Raw genomic sequence first — 10150 nt, forward strand, 5'->3', positions numbered from 1 at the left:
ACAACTCACTATTGCCTACACACCTCAACAAAATGGAGTATTTGAAAGGAAGAATTGTACAGTGGTGAAAATGGAAATGAGTATGTTGCAAACTAAAGATTTGAACAATTCTTTTTGGGGTGATGCGGCTGCTACATTAGTGTACATTTTGAATAGGAGTCCCACTAGAGCACTTACAATGATGACTCCTTATGAAGCATGGTATGCAAAGAAGCCTAATATTACTCATTTTAGAGTATTTGGTTGTTTAGCTTATGTACATATTGCTGATCAAAATAGAAAAAAATTGGATTTCAAGAGTGAGTCTTTTATTTTTGTTGGGTATAGTGAGCATAGTAAAGCTTAAAGGTTTTATAACCCTTGCACTAATAGCATTCTTGTCTCATGAGACATAATTTTTTATGAAGGGGGAGTTTATGGTCATAAAAAAGACCATGTTGAGAAGTCTAAATCTATTTTAAATGATGATATTCTTACTGATATTGATCATCGACAGCCATCTACTACTTTAATTCCAAGTCTACACATCCACCAAGAAACCCCTCTTCTAGTTCTTCAGTTTCAAGTGCAATATAAACATCAACCCCAAGTCCTAACATGAAGGTTTGAAGCTTAGCTGATATTTATGAAAGAAGTGTAATTCAAGACCATGATGAAAATCCTAGATGTGAGATAGTCCATTTTGCATTATTTTAACAAGCTAATTTTGAACCATCATGTTATAAGGATGCAGGTACTAATGATTTTTGAAAGCAAGAAATGCAATAAAAGATGGATTCTATTAACAAAATGGTACTTGGGAGCTTACTACACTTCCACATGATAAGAAAAAAATTGGTGCTAAATGGGTCTACAAGACTAAGTGCCATAGTGATGAAAGTATTGAAAGACACAAAGCAAGAGTTTGGTTAGTCCTACAGGTCTCACCATGGCATGCGAACATCCACATTGTCTAATATTGCATTGAAGGATGGTTTTGGGCTAATTGGTTAACATGCTTTAGTTTTTATCTACGCATTTTATTTTTAAGCATTATTGGAGGATGTGTTATCATGTGTGGTTTGCTAGAATTGACTTAGATGAATGTGTTGTGATGTATTCAGGTCCAATCTATCTCCTCAAGTCAACTGCATTTGATATTTAAAGTTAGAGCCACTGAATTTATGTAATAATGTATATTATATCTAGGGCCAGCCTAGTCAAGGGTTTTAATGATTAATCTTGTATATAATGGATTGCAGATGTGTGGGTAATGAAATAGAAAGAGTGTGGATTTAAGTGAAGCAAAAGTGAATAATTTGCAAATAGATTTGGGATTGGTGATGTGTAAAAATCAGTCAAGAAGAGATTTGATGATGATATATTCAAACATGGGGACTCTAAGTGTCTTCTTTTCTTCACCCACCTACTCGCAATCTCATCGTGAATGTCCTAGAGACAAATAAAGTTCTTCTAAATAATTTCCATGTGTTAGTCAAACATGTTCTCCCTAGTCCACATCATCTTTTCCTCATTATCTTGGAGGACCTCCACCATATCAACCAAATCATTCACATTCTTTGTTTGACAAATTTTCTTTTTGATGTCTTTACTTGAATTATCCACAACTTCCCATTTTTTATCATCCCTAAATACTTCCCCATTTCTATCTAGGCCCTCTGCTCCTTCTTATCATCAACCTAGCTTGAGGCTCTGACCTCCACTTCTAAAATATCTTTGAGCCTATTAATATTCATTTTTGCCACCTCAAATTGACCCAACAGATAGTAGATAGTTGGTTCATAGTTATTGAACCCCTCACAAACTTAATTGACCTTAGCCACAAAGAGGGGGAATTTCTCCTTAAACAAAGCACTTTGGGAGAGGATTTTGGTGATTCATAGGGGGAATGTAGGACCAGGTTTAGTCTCTTTACTCTCAATATTATCCAATGCCCAATAAAATATAGTAGACCAAGAAGAGCTTGTATCCTTAGATTCCTCTTCGACAATGACCATTTTCAGAGAAAAGAATTCACCAACAAAGGGGCTCAAAGGGTCTTGGATTTAGCATTACGGGAATGATTAACCCTAGTAGGAATATTTTGAGGTTTAGTAGGAACAACACTTGTAGATTGATTGATTAGAATCTCAACACAAAGACTCAGACCCAAACCAAAGTTAGTAACTTGGTTAATATTAGGGCTGCTAGAAGGGGTTAAGCTCAAATGGAACTTATAGAGACACTATATGATCCCTTGATTCAAGGAAAGGGAGACCTTAGCCTTAGAAATCTCAATAGACTTAAAGATAGAAGTGAAAATTCAAAAGGTAATTTTCATCCTTACCCCATGCCAAAGGTGGTTGAGCATCAAGAACAATTGAGAATGAAACCATTTGAAATGTCTATGGGGCATGATGAACTTCATCAAAAGCACGGTTGTTTCCTTCCAAAAACCAAGCAGGTCATCCATCTTGAAACTGCTTTGGTGGCAGTCCACCTTCTCCCCTAGGCCCAAAAATCTTTTAAAATCATCCTTATAGTTCCCTTTGGGCTTCTTTCAGAAAGCCTTGCCCTCAATCAATAGCCTCGTCACCACAATAATAGTCTCTACTGACACAATAAATTTTACCTTCCCCATTTGAACAACACCATTCTTCCAAGACTAAGAATATTGATCATAAATCACAAGGTTGGAGCCATTCATACCCTCCACATAACTGGCAAGATTACCTTCAACCACTTTCTCCTAGATGGCATTGTTTTATTTATACTTAGCACAGGTAGTCGACTCGATTTGGATTGAGTCTCTTCCCATCTTAACCTCAAATTACCTAGAGCCAGGAGCCAAGGAAGTTTCACATAAAACATGATGGAAATAATCCCTTTTAGAGGCAGTAAAGAAAAAATTACTTTCCTTACCATTAATAGCATCATCCCACCTCAAAAAATGATAGCAATATATCATGGATAGGAAACCAATCAAAAATGATATTTTCAAATGTTTTGGCTCCATAGATTTAGTTTTCCTTATTTAGTATGGCGCATATTTTGCAACAAAAATCATGTGGATCCATCCACACTTTAATACACTCAAAGAAGGGGCATAGGTTCAAAAGTGTTCACCACCTACCAACTAGAAATGCATGTGCCTTGTACCATCATGATTACATTTTTAGATTCTCCTTCAATAATTAGTCTCCTGCCTTTATCCTTGGTGATATAAATGTTAATAAAGGCCACCATCATTTCTGCCATGTTGGAGGACTGAGTACCCAGGTTTGCCACATAGGTAGCCACCACTTTTCTATTTGAATCTCTTATTACACTACCCCCTCCCACCTGACCTGGGTTCCCCTTCGAGGAACCATCAAAATTTAACTTTAACTACCCTAGGTCTGGGGGGACAATTTGATAGTGTTCTTAAACCCAATAGAAGGGTAGGAGAATTTGGAGAGGGTGTCCAACAACTCCTAGTTCTTCGAAATAGACTGGTCATAATGCGGTGGGGGATATAAGTGACTTGGCTTGCTAAAATATTTCATATTTTCCTTGACTTTATTAATAATGACATTAGATAGGACCTACCAAGGGGACTTTTGATCTCAAAAAATTCTATTATTATTTTTCTTCCATAAGAACCAACCTATATGGAGGAAATCCTACCACCAAAGCTCCCAAATAAGGGGATGGGAAGAGGGAGGAGACCAAGCCAAAGAGGCCACTTTAGGGAACTTGTGCCAACCCCAATCAGAGAGAAGGAGCTAAAAATATTTTGTCTAACCCACCATGTGTACTTACAATGAGACAAAAGGTGTCTAACACTTTCCTCATCTTCTTTACATAAAACACATATGTTCACGACATAGAACCCTCTTTTCTGAAGATTATCAATCATTAAAATTTTCCTATGGTAGACAGTCAACCAAAAACAAAAATCTTATTTCTAGAGTTGCACCTAGTTAAAGGTCGGCCTAGGGAAAGAAGATAAGAGCTCAAACCTTCTTTTTATTGAATAATTCCCATCTTTTGAAGTGGCCCAAATAGCATTATCGACAACCTCAATGTTGAGGAATCTCACTAGCCCAAGGATCCTTAGCAATTCAATAGCTTTAACTCATAAGCAAGGAGAAAACTCCTCAGTAGTGACCCTCCATGATAGTGGAAAGAAATAGGGAATACAATAGTTCGCTAAGAAAACACCTAGCTTATTCAGTGGTCCTTTATGGAAATCGAGAATAATGAAGAATCTTTCTGTGTCTCAAAGTACTAAAATAACCACAAGTTAGATTTATTCAATTTGTACCTCCTAAGCCATGTACCACTAACAACAACTGATCCTATATGGTATTCAATGTTTTCACCATCTACCATAGGGCCATCCAATTTCCCTTTTTGCTCCATAGAATGACACAAATAATAAATTACTCCTTCTTCATTGTCTTCAGCTGCAATGACTGCATAAACATGCGTTGCAATCATATGTGCATTTATGTTCATGAATAGCATAAACAAATAAGATATAAAAATGAATTTCATTCAATATGTATGTATATGATTTACCCGGTTGCACTAGATCTAAGACACGATCAAATTCAATTAATGCTTCCATCTATATGAGTTGCAATGTTGTCGAGAGTCGATATGTCTCAAGTGGGCTTAGAGTTCTCATACACCATTTGTTGACCCACTCCTTTGACTCACTCATTACAATATTCATTTGCACATGATGAATAAAAGAACATCATATATCGTGCATGTATAGTCCATGAACCTGCATTAGAGCTTCTAAAAGAGTGTATCTCACTCGATCTTGTCATTGTACAACAATCCTTGTATTTTACAATGTTAGTGTAGTCACATAAATCTGTCCAGTTTAATTAAATGAATATTTGCTATTTATTTAATTAAAAATCCACTAGCCATCAGTTAATTAAATTAATATTTAATTAATTCATCTTCAAACATTCTCCTATTAATTAAATAAATATTCAATTTATTTTAATTAATTCACTATACCAAATTCACAATCAATTAAATGAATAAAATCTATTTATTTAATTAAATCCCCCTTTTCCTCTTTTAAATAAATTAACATTTATTTAAATCATTTAAAAACTCCCCCACTTGCATTTTCCTACAAATGCAACTTGCACACATTTATTGAAATAAACTAATTTTATTTTAAATAAAATCCTATTTTCCCTCACCCACCAAATCCAATTGCAAAATCTAATCCCCTTCTAGATTCTTCTAACCCTAATTAGCCTAATCCATCCCCCAATTATTGTCACATTCCTAAGCAAAATGGAGTCACTTCTCAAAGACTTCAAAAGTCTTTGAAAAGCATTTAATGCTTCGTCTGTTCAAACAACTTAACCTCTAAAGTCTTCAAAGACCACTAATGGCTCTTACATGACCATTAATAGCTCTTACATAACCATTTATGGTTATTTCAAACTTGTCCCCCCAAGCATTTATTGCTTTGACCATATTTATCCCTCTTGCCTTTGCACAAGAATTTATCCATTGGATAAAAGCTTTATTCTTTGAATAAAGAGTTTATTCATTCAATTAACCTTGACTTTAACTCCAAAGTCATGTCAAACATTTAATGCTTATTCCCTCTCCTCTCAACCTATCTCACATTGACACTTGTCATCCTGGGATTGGGTTGAAAGCCCTCACATGGATTTGAAATCATTCAATCCTGACCCTTGTTGAGATTACTCAATCTCAACCATCCATTGCTCCATTTTTCCTATAAATAGAGCCCATTTCTTCATAATCCAGATCCTGAAAACTTGTATGTATATAACCTATAGGCATTTTAGAGAGCATTTAGCATAGCAAACTAAAATCTTGTTATTTTGGTTAAAATCAATCATTTTTAAATAGCATCTAGTATTTTATCTTTTCATTTTACATTTGGAGCAAAATACCCAAATCTTAATCCTCCATAAGCATCCATAGTGCAAAAAGCTGCTGAGAGCTACACTATTTTGGAACTTGGAGAGGAGAGGAACAAGGGAGAAGGAGCTAAGAACATGCTAAGAGGCATTTGGAGATGCCTTATTATCTTTGTTTCATTTGTTAGATATATTAGCATGATTTTAGTATCTTTTTTGATATGCCTGTTTAGATTAGTTTTTGATTGACTAACACTAACGATTTCTTGTGTCTTGTGTTGTTTGTCATTTGCTAACCTTGTCCATTTCGTAGTGCATCATTTGGTGAACCTGACGTGAATCCAAACACCAAAAAGATCATTTTTTTTTTAACCAATAACATGTTTGAATGTTGAAATTGTCACACAGGTTGTGCTTTAGCGTTATTGATCACGTTCTAGCGCTATTGATACTTGTTGTTCTAGCGCTATTGGTCTTAAAATAGCGCTATTGTATCAAGTTTAGCGCTTTTGACACTTTTTTGGCGCTTTTGACCCTGTTTTGGTGCTATTGACCCTGTTTCAGCGCTTTTGCCTTCTCTGTCTTCCTTTTTATTTTAGTGTGTTTGTATTAAATAACACTTTTGTTCAAACACATACTAGCGCTATTGTAATAGAACGTTGTAAAAAGGACCTTGTAACCGAAAAAGTGAAAATTTTTAGGCTTGTGGAAGCCCCCCTTAGACATGGATTTTACTAATTGGTTGTTGTTTGTGCAAGTTTAAAGACTCACTCTTTAAAATCAAACACTTTATTTTGGTGCTCTAAAACTTGAACAAACAAACTTTCCTTGCTTTCTAGTTAGGGTCACTTGTTTCTTTGGTGCATTAAAACTAAACAAAACAAACATTTGTTTTCTTGCAAGTTAGGAAACACACTTCATTTGGTGCTTAAAATCAACACTTCCATTTTTCTTGCATCAAAAGAATTTACAATCCACACTTCTATTTTTGGTGCACATAAAATACACTATCCACTTGTTTTGATTTTTGCAAGCAATTTTACTTCGTGCAAACGTGTTTTTCATTAAGTTGACTAGGATTTCAAATTCTAGCTTACTCAAACATATTGCCTTTGAAGTTAAAAAGAACACCATGATTGTTGGAGCAACATCTCCAAATAGTTAAATCACATTACAATGAAAATCAGTTAAAAAGAACAAGTGCTTTTTGTGTTTGGCACGCTTATGCAAAGAGTTGGTCGAGTGGTCCTACTTCTAACACACACTATCCTCTCCCTTGGCTTTCATGGTCCTAGGTGCAAGAGAAAAGTGTTAGTAACACTCAAAATTTTATCTTTTTAAGAGAGGCCTGCCAAGAGACACATCACTCTTGGGAATGACCTCGCGCGGTAAATCCATCGAGCCACTATAGAAATCAGGGGAGAGCGAAAGTTGTAGCCTTGGGTATAGCTGTTCCTACAGTGTAACTGGCCGAAAGGACATATGGACCCCACTACTAGTTACAAGGCTCTTAAGTGAGTCACTGCAGAATGAACTTATGTCCAAATACATCAAACATGACTAAACACCTTTAAGCAGTAGCCCACCCGTTCTATTGATTGAGAATATTTGCGATATAATTTAGTGCAAGAGCATAGATGGTTTTGCTCCCAAGATACTCACCATACATATTTCCTTGAGTAGAAACATAGCTTTTTGAAAAGTCACTTGTGGCTTGATAAAAGTGGTGACTCCCCCATCATAGGGATCATCTATTTGTTATGCTCATGCAAGACTTAGTATATCACATCCTTACCTGCCAAGGCGGGATTCATAAGGTATGTAGTACCAAAGTCAAAGAAATATCAAGATGTGGGCTAAATTTATCACAACTGGCCATTTGACCTTTTAGGGATAAAAAGTGTTTGAAGTGTGTTCATTTTAGTCAAGACCAAGTGCAAATTGAGCCGACTTCAGGCTTTGGAAATACACCTTAAAATACATCTAAAGGAAGGGTCATATAAAAGTCCAAGGATTGGGTTGATCTAGACCCATACTCATTTGTGCCTTTGGGGCAACATTCTTGTGTTTGTGTGATTGCTTTGTTTTCTTGTCAAAGAAAAATCAGAAAAATCACTTCCAAAAACAAAGTATTCATCCAACCCAACATTTCTCAAAACAACTAAACACATCAAAAACAAAGTGCAAAACAACAAAGAGTCAAATTTTATGACCATTCTTCACATCTTGCGAAAGAAGAAGTGTCATCAGAATATCAACTTGAAAAGAAGACCATTAAGCTCAAAAGCTTTGATCAAAAGGAGAAAATTCTTTTATCTAAATAGACAAATCTTTGTCTCCCATAGAGTTTTTCTGCGTCACATGTGTCTCTACCTTCAAGGCAAAACAAATGAATTTGATTCAGAATCATTGAACCGCAGAGCTTTTATGCAATCTAGAGCTCTGAGTTATCACAAAAACCAAGGAAGTAAGATTAATCCCAACTTTTTCCCAAATGTCTGTATCACATACAACATAGCTCGAGGAATACCACCAACACCTGAAAGGGAAGAGGTAGAGTTTTTCCCATTTGTGACACAAAGTTTTTATTGAAGTTAAAAAACATTTTCATCCATCATCTTATTCATACATCATCACTTCATCATCAATCCGTTCCGACTCTCAAAACATTAAGAGGTTCTTGTCCCAAGTTCTCTTTTTTTTAGATATTACTTCAATCAAACACATCACATCACTTTTTAGATTGTTTCTACATCTAGGATAAGCTCATCCTAAGAGACACATCTACGCAGGTTAAAACTAGTTCATGAGTGAATCCTCTTATTACTAGGTAGTTAAATCTGTAACACATCTCAGATTTCTCTACACCTTATCACATCAAAACTTAAAAAACAAGCAAGCAATTCAAAGAAGGAATTTCGGTTACATCTACCTTAAAAGTGCTAGAGATCCACATACAACACAAATCACCAACCATCAATCTTTCATTTCATCAACAACTCATCATCATTTTCACACAACTTCAACAAAATCTTGCAAGCAAAATGGCCCAAACCCGATCACGGTCAAGGCAACGAGAAATAGAAATGGAAGAAGAAGAGGAAAATCTCAATGAATTTCAAGAAGCACTTGGAGGAAATGCGAATGACGAAAACCCAAGTACTCCTACCCCTGCAACAATAGAAAGGGCCTAGCATAACCCTCTCTTTAATAAACTTTTTGATGAAATACTCAGGAGTAATGCGGATGCTCACTTTTTAAAGCTTGCTCAAGAAGGAGCAAAACTCCCCTTTGACTTTGATCTTGCCCAATTAAGACAAGCATCAGAATGACAAAGTCGCCATGAAGAGGAAAGAGGTAGAGATCCCATCAGATACAACATTCCTCGAGGTAACCCACCACCTCCTCCTCCAAATGAAATGGAGATGTTGCCGCAACAAGTCGAGAATCTCGCCCAACAACTTCATAGTGGTGTCAAAAATAACCAATTCTCACTCAATGACATCTGTCCCTATCCTTTTGATAGGAATCTTTATATGCCACCCTTTCCATGAGGATTCGAAACACCCAAATTTGAAAAATATAGAGGAAAGGGAGATCCTCGTGATCATGTCAGAGAATTTCATTCCGCTTGCCTCGAAGTAGCATATGAAGACACATACCTAATGCGCCCTTTTCCCCAAAGCTTGGGAGGAACAACCACATCATGGTTTTCCCGACTACTAGGTGGCATTAGAACATTTGAGGAACTCATCTAGAAGTTCCTAGATCATTACTCTCATAACATTGAACGCGACATCACCATGGCTGATCTATGCAACACTAAACAAAAACCAGGTGAACTTTTCTCAGGATTCCTGCAATGATGGCGTCAAATGTCTAGCAGACATTCTCTTTAGTTACCTGAATGAGAACTAGTGGAAATATTCATTTCCAACTTAAACGAAGAAATGGAATTTCACTTGGATGTCAAAGACACAGACTCTTTTAATGATATGATCACCAAGGGTTTGAAATGTGAATGGGCACTCATCAAGAAAGGACTCATCAAAATCTATAATGAACCAAAGGATAGTCCTCGCCCATGCTTCAATAGTGATAAACCAAGCTTCTGGAACAAAAACAAGAATATCGTCAACGATGGGGTTGTGGATGCCAGGACTATACAAAGTGCACAACCTGTGGTTCAGTTTGCAGGACAAAATCCTCCACCTCAGAATAACACAAATGTTCCTTCCAATCAAGGTCACATCACATCTCAC

The sequence above is a fragment of the Cryptomeria japonica genome, chromosome 4 (assembly GCF_030272615.1).
Source record: "Cryptomeria japonica chromosome 4, Sugi_1.0, whole genome shotgun sequence".
Lineage (NCBI taxonomy): Eukaryota > Viridiplantae > Streptophyta > Pinopsida > Cupressales > Cupressaceae > Cryptomeria > Cryptomeria japonica.